Consider the following 20,137-nt stretch of genomic DNA (forward strand, 5'->3'; position numbering starts at 1 on the left):
AATGGTGTAATGTGATGACATCAGAACCTCTCACCTCCCGGTCATATCCTCTGTTATTCCCATAGATAATGATGTAATGTGATGACATCAGAGCCTCTCACCTCCCCGGTGATATCCTCTTTTATCCCCATAGATAATGATGTAATGTGATGACATCAGAACCTCTCACCTCCCCGGTCATATCCTCTTTTATTCCCATAGATAATGATGTAATGTGATGACATCAGAGCCTCTCACCTCTCCAGTCATATCCTCTGTTATTCCCATAGATAATGATATAATGTGATGACATCAGAGCCTCTCACCTCCCCGGTCATATCCTCTGTTATCCCCATAGATAATGATGTAATGTGATGACATCAGAGCCTCTCACCTCTCCAGTCATATCCTCTGTTATTCCCATAGATAATGATATAATGTGATGACATCAGAACCTCTCACCTCCCCGGTCATATCCTCTGTTATCTTCATAGATAATGATGTAATGTGGTGACATCAGAGCCTCTCACCTCCCCGGTCATATCCTCTGTTATTCCCATAGATAATGATGTAATGCGATGACTTCTGAGCCTCTCACCTCCCCGGTCATATCCTCTGTTATTCCCATAGATAATGATGAAATGTGATGACATCAGAACCTCTCACCTCCCCGGTCATATCCTCTGTTATCCCCATAGGTAATGATGTAATGTGGTGACATCAGAGCCTCTCACCTATCCGGTCATATCCTCTGTTATCCCCATAGATAATGATGTACTGTGATGACATCAGAGCCTCTCACCTATCCGGTCATATCCTCTGTTATCCCCATAGATAATGATGTAATGTGATGACATCAGAGCCTCTCACCTCCCCAGTCATATCCTCTGTTATTCCTATAGATAATGATGTAATGTGATGACATCAGAGCCTCTCACCTCCCCGGTCATATCCTCTGTTATTCCTATAGATAATGAAGTAATGTGATGACATCAGAGCCTCTCACCTCCCCGGTCATATCCTCTGTTATTCCCATAGATAATGATGTAATGTGATGACATCAGAACCTCTCACCTCCCCGGTCATATCCTCTGTTATCCCCATAGATAATGATGTAATGTGGTGACATCAGAGCCTCTCACGTCCCCGGTCATATCCTCTGTTATTCCCATAGATAATGATGTAATGCGATGACATCTGAGCCTCTCACCTCCCCGGTCATATCCTCTGTTATTCCCATAGATAATGATGAAATCTGATGACATCAGAACCTCTCACCTCCCCGGTCATATCCTCTGTTATCCCCATAGATAATGATGTAATGTGGTGACATCACAGCCTCTCACCTCCCCGGTCATATCCTCTGTTATTCCCATAGATAATGATGAAATGTGATGACATCAGAACCTCTCACCTCCCCGGTCATATCCTCTGTTATCCCCATAGATAATGATGTAATGTGGTGACATCACAGCCTCTCACCTCCCCGGTCATATCCTCTGTTATCCCCATAGATAATGATGTAATGTGATGACAAGAAGAAGTTAGGACAAATCACAACTTACTCAGCTTCAGACGCACCCTAAAGACACATCTTTTTAGGGCGGCCTATCACACTCCCTAATCAGATTCGATTCACATAGTCCCTCTACAACCTCTCACAACATAGCTCCACATCAAACTCCATGGCACCCAAAGGCATCTCAAGGCTCGGGCCCACTGGTCCAGGAAACCATTATCCAGCCCCATTTCCGTGAGATGGTTGGATTGTCATTGTAAATAAGCACTTGAACCTTGCCTCTCCCCCCATCTCATTGTAGATTGTAAGCTCTCACGAGCAGGGTTGTATTTTTTTCCCCTCTAAATATTGTATTTCTATAACTGTTACTTGTTTGTATATGATCCTCCTGAATTGTAAAGCGCTACGGAATATGTTGGCGCTATAGAAATAAAGATTATTATTATTATTATTATTATGACATCAGAGCCTCTCACCTCCCCGGTCATATCCTCTGTTATCCCCATAGATAATGATGTACTGTGATGACATCAGAGCCTCTCACCTCCCCGGTCATATCCTCTGTTATTACCGTAGATAATGATGTAATGTGATGACATCTGAGCCTCTCACCTCCCCGGTCATATCCTCTGTTATTCCCATAGATAATGATGTAATGTGATGACATCAGAGCCTCTCACCTCCCCAGTCATATCCTCTGTTATTCCCATAGATAATGATGTAATGTGATGACATCAGAACCTCTCACCTCCCCGGTCATATCCTCTGTTATTCCCATAGATAATGGTGTAATGTGATCACATCAGAACCTCTCACCTCCCCGGTCATATCCTCTGTTATTCTCATAGATAATGATGTAATGTGATGACATCAGAGCCTCTCACCTCCCCGGTCATATCCTCTGTTATTCTCATAGATAATGATGTAATGTGATGACATCAGAGCCTCTCACCTCCCGGTCATATCCTCTGTTATTCCCATAGATAATGATGTAATGTGATGACATCAGAGCCTCTCACCTCCCCAGTCATATCCTCTGTTATTCCCATAGATAATGATGTAATGTGATGACATCAGAACCTCTCACCTCCCCGGTCATATCCTCTGTTATTCCCATAGATAATGGTGTAATGTGATGACATCAGAACCTCTCACCTCCCGGTCATATCCTCTGTTATTCCCATAGATAATGATGTAATGTGATGACATCAGAGCCTCTCACCTCCCCGGTCATATCCTCTTCTATCCCCATAGATAATGATGTAATGTGATGACATCAGAACCTCTCACCTCCCCGGTCATATCCTCTTTTATTCCCATAGATAATGATGTAATGTGATGACATCAGAGCCTCTCACCTCTCCAGTCATATCCTCTGTTATTCCCATAGATAATGATATAATGTGATGACATCAGAGCCTCTCACCTCCCCGGTCATATCCTCTGTTATCCCCATAGATAATGATGTAATGTGATGACATCAGAGCCTCTCACCTCTCCAGTCATATCCTCTGTTATTCCCATAGATAATGATATAATGTGATGACATCAGAACCTCTCACCTCCCCGGTCATATCCTCTGTTATCCCCATAGATAATGATGTAATGTGGTGACATCAGAGCCTCTCACCTCCCCGGTCATATCCTCTGTTATTCCCATAGATAATGATGTAATGCGATGACATCTGAGCCTCTCACCTCCCCGGTCATATCCTCTGTTATTCCCATAGATAATGATGAAATGTGATGACATCAGAACCTCTCACCTCCCCGGTCATATCCTCTGTTATCCCCATAGATAATGATGTAATGTGGTGACATCACAGCCTCTCTGTTAAAAAATATACTCTTAAATATATTTTTCTTCAAATACGTAAAGCCGCATGAAAGAAAGAACTTCCAAAAATGTAAAAAATAAATGTATTTTATCTATTTAAAAATGGTTGCCAGGGTTCAGTTACAGAAAGGAAAAATAATATACTTTGATAGCTTACGCAAAGAGTTCATTTAGTCCATACTGATCAATGGGAAGTCTTTACCCATCTTTCTTTGGTTCCTGAATGGCAAGGCAGGGGATGTCATCTTTTAGCGTGTGTTCATCTTTGCAGCCTCGAGTCTTCTCACAGCAGGCAATGTGGAGGAGCGACCATAGCCCCCTCCATCGTGTGTTATATAACAACTGTCCAGTCCATATAGGGTGTTTAGTTGAATATAGCTCCATATGACATAAGCTTCTAGAAGCTACCAGAAGCTTCTGGAAGGATTTATATATATCCTTCCATGCTCAGCATATATATATATTCAATATGGATATTTTAATACTTATTCCTTATAAAAACTTTATTAATATACTAAGCCCTTCAACATAAACAGAACTGTGAACTTATATGTCCTTCTATAAAATATTTGATAACTAGATGTATTAATTTTAATGTTTTTACAAACCCCCCTTGAAGCGGGTGGAGTAACCCCGAAAATTAATTAATACATCATTAAAATAACAAATCTTCTTTCCTTATTTGGCGATAACGGATTAATATTAATAATAATGATGAAGAATAATTAATTTGCATTATTCATGTTGTAAGTTCAATAATATAATAATGTTGATTCCTGTTATGATAGGCCATGACTGATCAATCATATAAAAATATATAACTATACTTTGCTAGACCTAAAAAGAAATGCAAAAAAAACAAATCCGGTCACCATATGATGTCCTCTGAGTTGATGTCTTCCATTAGTCACCTTGTATCCTTCATGCTGCCTGTTGTCAAATCCTAGAACAGATGTTAAGACGTTCTTGGTCAGCACGACAGGGGTTAACTTTTAACACGTCATTGCTCTTCTTAGTATCTGTAGGGAGGTCTTAATGCACAGACCATGTGTCATTGTCCATCCTTGAACCATAGGACTATTGTGTTTCTGAGATGCAAACGCTGTAAGTGTATTTTGTATGTTTCACAGTCTTATTTGAGACGTTACCTTTTGGACCTTTTTGCAGAATCCCTTTTAACTTTAGGAAAATTATAAAGTCTTTTTATCTTCTGTAATCTTGATTGAAGACTGATTCATTCCCTAATCTAGATACCAAATATGGCAATAACTATCACTAATAAATGTCACAGTGTATCATAACTCTAATACTATAATACCATGTCATTATTATTATCGTAGAAGTATTAATATAATTGATACTCTGAATGATAAAATACTGCATAATGGTATAGACAATAGTATTTTCTTGTAATGACCTTTTTTGTCATTGGTGTATTACCCTTCCAAACCCATAGGTGGCAATGTGTTGAATGTAGCCGAAATATAATATAAAATATGAAACAATATAATGTGTACCTATAACATGTATCATATTATAAATATGAAAGGCAACAATGTGGCTTTTTAGTTAGATCATTTGTAAAATTATAAACCAAAGCAAATAACCTTTAGAAAAGACTGGATGATTCCATCAAAACACAATAATACCCATTATAAATTATTATTGATTGAAAATATAATATATATTATTTGTAAATATAGGAAGGTAAACCTAGATATACCTCTATCTTCCATCTTTATTACTCTAATTTAATCATTTGATTTGTCTATTATTTATTAAATAACCTACTATAAGAAAATGTGTAACTATAAGTAATATTTCATCCTTATTGTGTTAACATACTAATATAAAAATAATGTATTACTAAGAAGTAGACAAGTGTATATATTGATGAAGGAATATGAATATCTTATATATATAATATAGAATAGAATATGAATATCTTATATATATATGATGAAGGAATATGAATATGAATATCTTATATTAGATATTACTGAACTAAATATTGAAGTGTTTTCTCAATTGAGATATTTAAAATCTGAAGAAAAAATAAAAATTGTAGAATTTAGATTTTGATTAAAAATGTGAATATTAAATAATAATTAATATAAAAAATTAATAGGAATAAAAGGAAAAATGAAAATTGGAATAAAAATAAAAATTGAAATAAAAATAAGGCCTTCTATGTATATAACACCTGTGTCTTTAATAATACATAACCTTAATGTTACCAATATCTTATAGGATTTCCATACCTATCAGTAACCTATGAAAATAATTAAGTCATGTAACCTTGCAAATAATACACTTCTCTTAGTATATAAATGCATTATGATATACTTCAAATATATTTTTTTATTCCCAATTCTTCCTTTGTACTTGAAATATTAATTATTAAAGTATCCTGAAAACACATATATTATCAAATATAAATGTGTGTGATTGAGACCAAACCTCTCCCTTTCAATATCATGAAATATGATATTATAAAAATTAATATGTTTAGATTAAATTAAATTAAAATTTGTGTTGTATATCTTCAAGACCATATTATAAATATCACTTCCATATTTGAAAAGAAAAAAATGACTTCCAATCTATGTACCAATAAAAGAAGTGACTAACACAAAAGATATAAGAAAATCAAAACGTTATAACCTTATTCTAGAATGTAACTCTTCAGAATAAACCCTTAATAAAAAATCCTAATATCTCTATACTAAAGAAATATGTCTAAGAATAAGATATACCCAGTATAACTTCCTTCATTATTTATACTTATGTACTATAACTTATTTATTCTAATAGTAAACATACATATATTATAACCTTGAAGTTAAAACAAAAATTCCCTTTTTTTTTTTTTTCTGGATCCAAGTACTCTGACTTTAGCAGCTGCTCAACCAATCAATCATTCATAGACACATCTATGCACACAAGACTGCCATGGTTCTTTAACATATACTTCTACATAGAAACTGACAAACACATATCCCTTTTTTTTCCCAATATTCTATGCGCATTTCAAAAATTATGTTACTAATTTGAAGTACTTCTTGAAAAATACAAATTCCAATGTATTACATACTGTACATATGACCATGGAACCGATAGACATTTATTATTAGCTTTAGTAATTCAAAAGTCACATGCTCTGGTACGTGCAAAGAACACCATTCCAAAACAGCAAGCAGTTTTACTACACTCCAAAGCTCAGATTACATTTCTAATAACTCTAAAGAAGATATATATTCATAAAAGAAAAGTTAAAGTAATAATACTCTGGCAATTGGTACCTGAGAAAATATTAATTATTATTAATCGTTCTTTCGCGATTATCCTTACCCAATAAAATATATGTTACCTGATTGAGGACAAGAACAAATGCATAGATAAAAATTAATACTTCATCAATCTGTTTTACTGATAAATTCTGAGGGAAATAAAAGAATAAAATTATTATCATATTTATGATAAAAATGAAACACTTAGAATCTGTTACTTTCTCTTATTATTTTATTTTAAATATTATTCATATACAGAGATCAAATTATTAATTATGACATTAAACTATCATTTTACTAAATGAAACTATGACCTTAATTTACTATCACTACCTTTAATATATATATATATATATATATATATATATATATATATATGCATAGATTCACTGTATATGAATAAACACATTTATCAAACAATAAAATTAATTTACCCAGAAATCCACTTTATTTAACTGAAGACCATACCTAATTTTTTCTTCAAAGATTCGATTTATTAGATTCCCTTGGAACTTATAGGAATCTCTGAACTTATGTAATTCAAGGTTTTCTCTTATATGAGAGAGAATGTCTCTCTCTGAAAGACCACTTAGCTGTCGCGGGCTATCAAATCCTAACCCAGGGAAAGAATCCGCACAAGACACCTGTTTCTGTCTTTCAAAGCTTTTACTCATCATTTGTCTGGAATCCTCAATCCCAGTGACCGATCCCGTCACTGGTGACAAGGGTTTTTCCTGTGGAAAAAGACTTTTAGACGACAAAAATTGGGGTGGATTGTATGGTTTGAAACATGTATGCATCTTCCTCCGAACTTCATACACCCTGTCACAGAAATATCTGGATCTGGGAGACACTGTTGATTTTTCACAAAAACTCTCCTTTTTTTGTATTGGTTTTTCAGAATTAATTAATTTCTGTTTTGATTGACTTTGGCGACTTCTAACAAAATCGATAAATGTCGTACATTCGAATAGGGACTTTTTGTTTAATGCCACCGCACAGGCTGCATTGTCAAGGAAATGAAATTTCTTGATGAATAAACGTATCATTCCATCCAATCTGACATTTGGAATGACCGCCCTATACAAACGTTCAAAAACGGACATAAATGAGAACGTACTCTCATTCTGTTCAATTTGTAATTCCTTCAACATCTCATAGTTTGGATCAGATTCATTCCTTGTACAGAAGATGAGATTTTTCAGCCTTATGATATCGTTATCATTTGAACAATCAAATGTCTCATTGTCAGAAGACTTTTTTAATGCCAATTGTCTAAAGAAATGCTGAGGTAACCACATACGGAATAACTGATTCGTCTCACTATTGGTTAAATTTAACTTCTTAACGGAACTTTCAAATATCTCTGAATTTCTGCAAACATGTATTTTAGGATTATATGCGGGAATTAATTTGCATATGTCCAATAGACTCTTTCTAAGTCTAATTCCTAAATTTGTCTGTTCTATTTTTAGAAACTGATCGTCGCCATTTTCTCTCTCCACGTGTCCTTTCTGCACGTCTCCCACTCTGGCTCCTCCCCCTTCTGGCTTCTCTACGTCATTTCCTGCTTCTTTCCCAGTGTCCTGAAAATGACCTTGATTACGTAGCACATGTCTGCCGCCATTATCAAAATTCTGATTTCCAAAATTACAGCCAACATTACAGTCAGAATTCACAATATCACTGACTGACATTCCAGGTTCTAAGCAGTCTTTGGATTTCTCTGTCACTAACCCTCCTGACAATTCAGGTTGTCTATTTCCACCATTTTTACACTTTTCTACGATTAACTTGTGAAAATCATAGACTAAATGACAGACATTTCTGATTTTCTGTTTCTCTCTATTAAAAGACCTTGCACATTCTATACGTGAATTCTCAAGTTCACACTCCTCATAAAAGCGTAACCAAATCTCTTCCACATTAGAAATATCTGGATAAGTGAACTGAAGTTTACTTTGCTTAACATATGAAGAGATAAAATCCATTTTCTTACCTGAAATGATCAGATGATCTGATGGATGATCCTGTAAGACTTGATTCACCTTGTTCAGCACGTCCAATACTTCTTATGGACTGACTTTATCTTTCTTGCTCAAAAATACGTCAAAAGTTAACTTCTGTAACTTTGTAAAAACTTTAAAGTTCATTCAAAAAAAAAAAAACTTTCATGCAACTTGACTTATACGTATTTCCTAGGTTCTGCGTGATTTTTTATAAATTGTCGATTCCTGATCCTTTGCAGGAGATCTTAAGATACTTCGACCCCCCTTATGCAAAGTGAAGGAACAACAAAAATGTAAAAAAATTACGAATGGGTGGCTCGCCAAAATGTTAAAAAATATACTCTTAAATATATTTTTCTTCAAATACGTAAAGCCGCATGAAAGAAAGAACTTCCAAAAATGTAAAAAATAAATGTATTTTATCTATTTAAAAATGGTTGCCAGGGTTCAGTTACAGAAAGGAAAAATAATATACTTTGATAGCTTACGCAAAGAGTTCATTTAGTCCATACTGATCAATGGGAAGTCTTTACCCATCTTTCTTTGGTTCCTGAATGGCAAGGCAGGGGATGTCATCTTTTAGCGTGTCTTCATCTTTGCAGCTTCGAGTCTTCTCACAGCAGGCAATGTGGAGGAGCGACCATAGCCCCCTCCATCGTGTGTTATATAACAACTGTCCAGTCCATATAGGGTGTTTAGTTGAATATAGCTCCATATGACATAAGCTTCTAGAAGCTACCAGAAGCTTCTGGAAGGATTTATATATATCCTTCCATGCTCAGCATATATATATATATTCAATATGGATATTTTAATACTTATTCCTTATAAAAACTTTATTAATATACTATGCCCTTCAACATAAACAGAACTGTGAACTTATATGTCCTTCTATAAAATATTTGATAACTAGATGTATTAATTTTAATGTTTTTACACTCTCACCTCCCCGGTCATATCCTCTGTTATTCCCATAGATAATGATGTAATGTGATGACATCAGAGCCTCTCACCTTCCCGGTCATATCCTCTGTTATTCCCATAGATAATTATGTAATATGATGACATCAGGGCCTCTCACCTCCCCGGTCATATCCTCTGTTATCCCCATAGATAATGATGTACTGTGATGACATCAGAGCCTCTCACCTATCCGGTCATATCCTCTGTTATCCCCATAGATAATGATGTAATGTGATGACATCAGAGCCTCTCACCTCCCCAGTCATATCCTCTGTTATTCCTATAGATAATGATGTACTGTGATGACATCAGAGCCTCTCACCTATCCGGTCATATCCTCTGTTATCCCCATAGATAATGATGTAATGTGGTGACATCAGAGCCTCTCACGTCCCCGGTCATATCCTCTGTTATTCCCATAGATAATGATGTAATGCGATGACATCTGAGCCTCTCACCTCCCCGGTCATATCCTCTGTTATTCCCATAGATAATGATGAAATGTGATGACATCAGAACCTCTCACCTCCCCGGTCATATCCTCTGTTATTCCCATAGATAATGATGTAATGTGATGACATCACAGCCTCTCACCTCCCCGGTCATATCCTCTGTTATCCCCATAGATAATGATGTAATGTGGTGACATCACAGCCTCTCACCTCCCCGGTCATATCCTCTGTTATTCCCATAGATAATGATGTAATGTGATGACATCAGAGCCTCTCACCTCCCCGGTCATATCCTCTGTTATCCCCATAGATAATGATGTAATGTGATGACATCAGAGCCTCTCACCTCCCCGGTCATATCCTCTGTTATCCCCATAGATAATGATGTACTGTGATGACATCAGAGCCTCTCACCTCCCCGGTCATATCCTCTGTTATTACCATAGATAATGATGTAATGTGATGACATCTGAGCCTCTCACCTCCCCGGTCATATCCTCTGTTATTCCCATAGATAATGATGTAATGTGATGACATCAGAGCCTCTCACCTCCCCAGTCATATCCTCTGTTATTCCCATAGATAATGATGTAATGTGATGACATCAGAACCTCTCACCTCCCCGGTCATATCCTCTGTTATTCCCATGGATAATGGTGTAATGTGATGACATCAGAACCTCTCACCTCCCGGTCATATCCTCTGTTATTCCCATAGATAATGATGTAATGTGATGACATCAGAGCCTCTCACCTCCCCGGTCATATCCTCTTTTATCCCCATAGATAATGATGTAATGTGATGACATCAGAACCTCTCACCTCCCCGGTCATATCCTCTTTTATTCCCATAGATAATGATGTAATGTGATGACATCAGAGCCTCTCACCTCTCCAGTCATATCCTCTGTTATTCCCATAGATAATGATATAATGTGATGAGATCAGAGCCTCTCACCTCCCCGGTCATATCCTCTGTTATCCCCATAGATAATGATGTAATGTGATGACATCAGAGCCTCTCACCTCTCCAGTCATATCCTCTGTTATTCCCATAGATAATGATATAATGTGATGACATCAGAACCTCTCACCTCCCCGGTCATATCCTCTGTTATCCCCATAGATAATGATGTAATGTGGTGACATCAGAGCCTCTCACCTCCCCGGTCATATCCTCTGTTATTCCCATAGATAATGATGTAATGCGATGACATCTGAGCCTCTCACCTCCCCGGTCATATCCTCTGTTATTCCCATAGATAATGATGTAATGTGATGACATCAGAACCTCTCACCTCCCCGGTCATATCCTCTGTTATCCCCATAGATAATGATGTAATGTGGTGACATCACAGCCTCTCACCTCCCCGGTCATATCCTCTGTTATTCCCATAGATAATGATGTAATGTGATGACATCAGAGCCTCTCACCTTCCCGGTCATATCCTCTGTTATTCCCATAGATAATGATGTAATATGATGACATCAGGGCCTCTCACCTCCCCGGTCATATCCTCTGTTATCCCCATAGATAATGATGTACTGTGATGACATCAGAGCCTCTCACCTATCCGGTCATATCCTCTGTTATCCCCATAGATAATGATGTAATGTGATGACATCAGAGCCTCTCACCTCCCCAGTCATATCCTCTGTTATTCCTATAGATAATGATGTAATGTGATGACATCAGAGCCTCTCACCTCCCCGGTCATATCCTCTGTTATTTCCATAGATAATGATGTAATGTGATGACATCAGAACCTCTCACCTCCCTGGTCATATCCTCTGTTATTCCTATAGATAATGATGTAATGTGATGACATCAGAGCCTCTCACCTCCCCGGTCATATCCTCTGTTATTCCTATAGATAATGATGTAATGTGATGACATCAGAGCCTCTCACCTCCCCGGTCATATCCTCTGTTATTTCCATAGATAATGATGTAATGTGATGACATCAGAACCTCTCACCTCCCCGGTCATATCCTCTGTTATCCCCATAGATAATGATGTAATGTGATGACATCAGAGCCTCTCACCTCCCCGGTCATATCCTCTGTTATTCCCATAGATAATGATGTAATGTGAGGACATCAGAGCCTCTCACCTCTCCAGTCATATCCTCTGTTATCCCCATAGATAATGATGTAATGTGATGACATCAGAGCCTCTCACCTCCCCGGTCATATCCTCTGTTATTCCCATAGATAATGATGTAATGTGATGACATCAGAACCTCTCACCTCCCCGGTCATATCCTCTGTTATCCCCATAGATAATGATGTAATGTGGTGACATCACAGCCTCTCACCTCCCCGGTCATATCCTCTGTTATCCCCATAGATAATGATGTAATGTGATGACATCAGAGCCTCTCACCTCCCCGGTCATATCCTCTGTTATTCCCATAGATAATGATGTAATGTGATGACATCAGAGCCTCTCACCTCTCCAGTAAGATGGAAGATTATCTCCAGACTCAGGTTTAATATCTTCTCCATAATTTGGTCTTTGTTCTTATTCATCTTTCTTGGGTCAAACAGGAAAAATCTCTAATTTAAAAAAAAAATAAAAACAGAAGATTCTTTATTGTAAAGAGTGGGGCTGTAGAGTCGGTTAGGCTGCTTTCACACCTCCGGTTTTTGCTATGCGGCACAATGCGGCACTTTGCAGGAAAATCGCAACCGTTTTTTTGCTGCCGGTTGCGTTTTTCCTGCATAGACTTTAATTAGTGCCGCATTGTGCCGCATGGCCTTGTGTTCCATCCGTTTTTTGCCGCATGCGGCAGATTTAGCCGATGCGGCGGCCGGATGGAACGTTGTCTGGCACGTTTTTTCGTGCGGCAAAAAAAACCGCATCGCGCCGCATCATGCCGATGCGGCGCATTTTTCAATGCATGCCTATGGCGACCGGATGCGGCAAAAACTGCATCCGGCCGCCGCATGCGGTTTTTGACACTGCGCATGCTCAGTAGCATGCCGCAAGCGGCAAAAACCAGGCGGGCCGCATGTAAAAAAAAACTTATGCAAAGGATGCGGTGTTTTCACCGCATCTGTTGCATAGGTCATACAGCCGGATTGAGCCGCACTGCTCAAACCGGATGTGTGAAAGCAGCCTAAGCTAAACCTTCGACTCCAACTCCTCAATTTCCCTTGCAGCGACTCCGACTCCCACATATATTGCTTATATTTAAGTGAAAAATGTATTGTACAATGTGAACATCAGACATTTTAATTATTTTTATGATACAATAATCAAGATATTTAGATAGAACATAAAATATATTTATTGGATACAACTTTAGAACAAAAAAACTGTAATAAATTGTAAATATGCAATACACTATAATATACAGTGTGTGTGTATATGTGTGTATATATATATATATATATATATATATAAAATGTATTATACACATATATACACACACTGTATATTATATTTTGTATTGCATATTTACAATTTATTACAGTTTTTTTTGTTCTAAAGTTGTATCCAATAAATATATTTTATGTTCTATCTAAATATCTTGATTATTGTATCATAAAAATAATTAAAATGTCTGATGTTCACATTGTACAATACATTTTTCACTTAAATATAAGCAATATACTAAATGTTTAGTATGTTTTTGTTGAAAACTGCTTTTTGCCACTTCCATAGTTTATTAAATAGTGTTATATACTAAATAAATATATATATATATATATATATATATATATATACATACATACATATACTTACACACACACACACACACACAGTACAGACTAAACGTTTGTACACACCTTCTCATTCAAAGAGTTTTCTTTATTTTCCTGACTCTGAAAATTGTAGATTCACATTGAAGGCATCAAAACTATGAATTATCACATGTGGAATGAAATACTTAAAAAAGTGTGAAACAACTGAAAATATGTCTTATATTCTAGGTTCTTCACAGTCGCCGCCTTTTGCTTTGATTACTGCTTTGCACACTCTTGCCATTCTCTTGATGAGCTTAAAGAGGTAGTCACCGGAAATGGTTTTCCAACAGTCTTGAAGGAGTTCCCAGAGATGCTTAGCACTTGTTGGCCCTTTTGCCTTCACTCTGCGGTCCAGCTCACCCCAAACCATCTCGATTGGGTTCAGGTCTGGTGACTGTGGAGACCAGGTCATCTGGTGTAGCACCCCATCACTCTCCTTCTTAGTCAAATAGCCCTTACACAGCCTGGAGGTGTGTTTGGGGTCAATTTCCTGTTGAAAAATTAATGATGGTCCAACTAAACGCAAACCGGATGGAAAAGCACGTCGCTGCAAGATGCTGTGGTAGCCATGCTGAGTTAGTATGCCTTTAATTTTGAATAAATCCCCAACAGTGTCACCAGCAAAGCACCTCCACACCATCACCCCTCCTCCATGCTTCACGGTGGGAACCAGCCATGTAGAGTCCATCCGTTCACCTTTTCTACAAAGACACGGTGGTTGGATCCAAAGATCTCAAATTTGGACTCATCAGACCAAAGCACAGATTTCCACTGGTCTATTGTCCATTCCTTGTGTTCTTTAGCCCAAACAAGTCTCTTCTGCTTGTTGCCTGTCCTTAGCAGAGGTTTCCTAGCAGCTATTTTACCATGAAGGCTGCTGCACAAAGCCTCCTCTTAACAGTTGCTCTAGAGGCTCTAGAGATGAGAAGGTGTGTCCAAACGTTTAGTCTGTACTGTGTGTGTGTGTGTGTGTGTGTGTATATATATATATATTTAGTATATAACACTATGTAATAAACTATGGAAGTGGCAAAAAGCAGTTTTCAACAAAAACATACTAAACATTTAGTATATTGCTTATATTTAAGTGAAAAATGTATTGTACAATGTGAACATCAGACATTTTAATTATTTTTATAATACAATAATCAAGATATTTAGATAGAACATAAAATATATTTATTGGATACAACATTAGAACAAAAAAAACTGTAATAAATTGTAAATATGCAATACAAAATATAATATACAGTGTGTGTGTATATATGTGTATAATAATTTTTTTTATATATATATATATATATATATATATATAAACACCAACACTATGTAATAAACTATGTAAGTGGCAAAAAACAGTTTTTAACAAAAACATAGTAAATAACATTTGTGCAATCCATGAATTTGTTGTAAGAAATAGAATTGCCTCCATCAGATCCTCCTTCATAGATGACCTCAAATCTGATCTAATAATTTTAAGGCTAGAGAACAACCTCTCTACACTAACTTGGGTTGGAGGCAAAGCCGTAACCACATGGACGACATCTCTAACAATTTCCGGGTATAAAGGAATTGCCTCATGCACAGTCAGTTTTGATGAATGGTTAAATTTTTCTATTTCTTTGAGAGCAAGTGAAAATTTTTACTGTAATCTGGTCAATCTGTTCGTATAGGAGACGGAGTGAAATCTTTTTCCTTGCAGCAACGCTTTGCCTGCTCCATGTCATCCAAATACTTGTCAACGTTAAACTCCTCATCTGATAAGGATGAAGATATGGCAGCAGTAGCACTGTCAGGACCCAAGTCCTATTCCACCTGGCAGTCCTGTAGCCGCTCATCCTAACTGCTACCTCACTCAAAGCTTATTTTCCTTTAGTAAGCTGTTGATCATCAAGCAGTATACGAGGACTTGGGTCCACATAAACAGCTGCCAGAAGAATTTTATTTTCCAATAGCTGTGTCTATCTCATTGAAGCAGCAATGCCATCTGCGATTAAACCTCCTCTTTGGGACAGGCAAAATAGCAAGTTCTTCCACTGCTTTATGAAATTGCCAGGAGTTAAATCCTCAGCTTGTAATTTTTTAGTCACGGTAAATGGGTGATTAAGCAATTCCTTCAAGTCAGCCACCTGTGTCCATTGACCTTCATTTAAGGGTACCTGAGGGTTCACCATATCTATAAGAAATGGTTTTAGTACAAGCAAATTGCTCAATCATTAAATAAGTGCTGCCTCACCGAGTGTATTGATCAACAATTGCCCCTTTCCCAGCACGTCTCTTCAAGATGGAATCAATTTTAGGGGTTCTGGCTGCAATAACCAATTTCCTCACTTTTCCAATCAGATTTCCAGCATGTCCCTCTTGCAGACTCTCTTATTGTCAGCTGCAGCGTGTGCACAACACAGCGCAAGTGATGAATATGAAAGTGTTTTGAAGCAGCTTCAACAAGATCATCTAATCCTAAAGTATAATTTTGCTGTTCTCCTGTTGTAATAATATCTGCTTGTTCCTCAGTTACATGAACAGCACTGTGGCCTTTCATCTCAAACATACTGAATCCTAAATTTTCTTCTAGCTGTTGTTCATTACTCTCATTCATCAGTTTAATTGTACTTATCATGTTTGAAGCATTGTTCATTACAAAAGCAAGAACCTGTTCTTTTTTGAAGAGGGAAGAGTTCTGCCCAGCGCAAGAAGGAGAAATACGTCAGTAAATTTCCAGGTGCTTTATTCTGCTTGGTTTCCAATAAAAACGCTCATATAAACATATGAACAGTTAAGACATAGTCCTCCATGGATATTGACACAACAGCGACGCGTTTCGGCTACTGGAGTGTAGCCTTTGTCAAGTCAAACGCGTTTTTATTGGAAACCAAGCAGAATAAAGCACCTGGAAATTTACTGACGTATTTCTCCTTATTGCGCTGGGCAGAACTCTTCCCTCTTCATTATACACAGGTAACAGCACCTGCAGCCCGAGCAGCAGAAGAAAATCAGAGCACATGGAATGGGTGAGCTGAAAGTTTCTCTTTTTGCCTGTTCTTTTTTGGGTTCATAATATTGCAGAACATTTTCCGCTAAGCCCTGGAGAAACTGGCCGCTGTGATGAGCTTTAGTATCTTTTACTGCCAGTGTCTTACTAACAATTTCCTTCTTGTCACAAACATATGGAACATTGATGGCAGAATAATTCAGTGAAATGCAGTGACTCCGGCATCCCAGCAAAGGCAATGGGTTTCGAGATAGGACATTCAGGCACAGCGTTTTGTGAGGATCCGTTTTTGAGCTCAAAAACAAATCCTCACAAAGAATGAGCCGTCAGTTTGTGGTGTTTTCCTAATCTGCTTTTGCTATTGAAAACATTATCTATGAGCTCCAAAACCTTTCATGTGATGAGATTTTTTTTTTAAAAAGTTGATCTGCTTTTGCAGCTGAAAAACGTATCCTCAAAAAATGAAGCAAAAACGCTGTGTGTGAATGTGGCCTTAAATCAGGAATAGATCAGCCATTTATAGGACATTTCATAATTTTCCCAAATTCCCATGAAAAAATATTCAGCACATTCTGCATTGCACTACTGACCCCAATTTATTATATATTTTAGGAGTCGCTTCATTTTTTTCCTCTCGAGTCTGAGAATCTTTGGAGCAGACCTCTGATACCCATGAGATAGAATGTGTGAATATCTCTGAAGACGAGCTCATCTGTGGTTCCCCACAGTGATGGGGCGGTTGGAGAGTTGTAACATCCAGGGAACAAGAATAATTGGGGTGCTACCTCTGAAGACTGTACTGTGTGTGATGAGGAGAGGCCATTTGACGCAGTGCTTGACATCCACTGTAGCACATACTCCTTCTGGCCCTCACCTATAAGTTATACCGCTGTGCGGCTGCCAAAGAAAGGGAGTGGAGCAGCCATCCAGTAACGGAAGCCGGCAGCTGTCTTTGGGTAGGACGTGTCGGTGTTTGTTCAGTAGAGCTTTCAGGAACATTAGCACCTTCCCTACATACACCTGCCTATTCCCCCTTCCACCACAATCGTGGTATTAACTACTCATGTGTGATGTACCTTTCCCTCTTTTAACCAGCTGCTTCACAACCCGAGGCCCACACCTGTGTCACCTATCACTAAATTAACAATCAGTATTTAGATGATGAAATGGCAGTTTTTGGTGATCCTGCCGTCTCCACCGCTCTCATTACACAAGTATAAAACATCTAATACTGGAGGAGAAAACAAGACTGAACACAAGGAGGTCACAGCCGTCTACACCTCATAGGGAGATCTCCATCTACCTGAGGATCCTGTGGAGGAGGAGGAGGAGCGGGACATCTCTCTGGGGTCGTCCTCGTACTGGAGAGACCTGCAGGAGACACAGACAGGACGGACATCATTATTACATACAGATAATTATAGGCCGGGTGTATTCAGTCCTGTCTATTACCTGGTGATGTGCGGGGCTGGGGCTCCTCCATCATCACCGCCTTGTACCGCTCCTTGTGTCCTTCTAGATACTTCCACTCCTCCATGGAGAAATAGACGGTGACGTCCTGACACCTTATAGGAACCTGACAACACAATGATACCGTCATCACCCAGAATCCTCCAGTGCCGTCCTGTATAATGTCCCAGCATTCCCAGCAGTGTCACCTCTCCAGTCAGCAGCTCCAGTATCTTGTTGGTGAAATCTAGGACCTTCTGGTCATTGATGTCCTCCTGTATCCGGGGGTGAGGTGGAGGCCCCGGGATTGGGCTCAGGGTTCCTCCCCGTCCTTCAGACACAGGGACCTGACAGCGATCACTAGAGGTCTTCACTACTGTGTAATCCTGAGTGTGGAGACATTAATAATATCACTACAGACATTTCCAGAGTCCATCACCTCCCCGGTCATATCCTCTGTTATTCCCATAGATAATGATGTAATGTGATGACATCACAGCCTCTCACCTCCCCGGTCATATCCTCTGTTATTCCCATAGATAATGATGTAATGTGATGACATCAGAACCTCTCACCTCCCCGGTCATATCCTCTGTTATTCCCATAGATAATGATGTAATGTGATGACATCAGAGCCTCTCACCTCCCCGGTCATATCCTCTGTTATTCCCATAGATAATGATGTAATGTGATGACATGAGAACCTCTCACCTCCCCGGTCATATCCTCTGTTATCCCCATAGATAATGATGTAATGTGATGACATCAGAGCCTCTCACCTCCCCGGTCATATCCTCTGTTATTCCCATAGATAATGATGTAATGTGGTGACATCAGAGCCTCTCACCTCCCCGGTCATATCCTCTGTTATTCCCATAGATAATGATGTAATGTGATGACATCAGAGCCTCTCACCTCCCCGGTCATATCCTCTGTTATCCCCATAGATAATGATGTAATGTGATGACATCAGAGCCTCTCACCTCCCCGGTCATATCCTCTGTTATTCCCATAGATAATGATGTAATGTGGTGACATCAGAACCTCTCACCTCCCGGTCATATCCTCTGTTATTCCCATAGATAATGATGTAATGTGATGACATCAGATCCTCTCACCTCCCCAGTCATATCCTCTGTTATTCCCATAGATAATGATGTAATGTGATGACATCAGAGCCTCTCACCTCTGCAGTAAGATGGAAGATTATCTCCAGATTCAGGCTGAATATCTTCTCCATAATTTTGCCTTCGTCCTTATTCATCATTTATGGGTCAATCAAGAAAAATAAAAAGAAAACAGAGAATCCTTTATTGTAATGAAGATGAAATGATGTTAAAAAAATCAACTAAAAACACAAAATATGTGAAGATAATAAGGAGAAATCATTGGAGACAATAAACTGTAGATTTCTTCCGTCCTCTTTCGGCGCCGACTGAATCTGATCTGAGGAGACTCCAACACTTTCTTAATGGTTCTAAAATTGAACAGCTTTAAAGGAGTTAATCATAAATATCGTGATTCCCTCCCCCCCATGTGTAGTGCGGGGTCTGTCTCTCTCTCTCCCTCATGTGTAGTGCGGGGTCTGTCTCTCTCTCTCCCCCATGTGTAGTGCGGGGTCTGTCGCTCTCTCCCTCATGTGTAGTGCGGGGTCTGTCGCTCTCTCTCCCTCATGTGTAGTGCGGGGGTCTGTCGCTCTCTCTCCCTCATGTGTAGTGCGGGGTCTGTCGCTCTCTCTCCCCCATGTGTAGTGCGGGGTCTGTCGCTCTCTCTCCCCCATGTGTAGTGCGGGGTCTGTCGCTCTCTCTCCCCCATGTGTAGTGCGGGGTCTGTCGCTCTCTCTCCCCCATGTGTAGTGCGGGGTCTGTCGCTCTCTCTCCCCCATGTGTAGTGCG

At 38.7% G+C, this 20,137-nt stretch overlaps 1 pseudogene; it reads right to left on the reverse strand.

Annotated features, from left to right (window-relative positions):
- Positions 1–19,752, reverse strand: part of LOC142260531 (uncharacterized) — a 413,103-nt pseudogene extending 393,351 nt beyond the window's left edge.
- Between the last annotated feature and the right edge of the window lie 385 nt (positions 19,753–20,137).

This window comes from Anomaloglossus baeobatrachus, chromosome 1 (assembly GCF_048569485.1).
Source record: "Anomaloglossus baeobatrachus isolate aAnoBae1 chromosome 1, aAnoBae1.hap1, whole genome shotgun sequence".
Taxonomy (NCBI): domain Eukaryota; kingdom Metazoa; phylum Chordata; class Amphibia; order Anura; family Aromobatidae; genus Anomaloglossus; species Anomaloglossus baeobatrachus.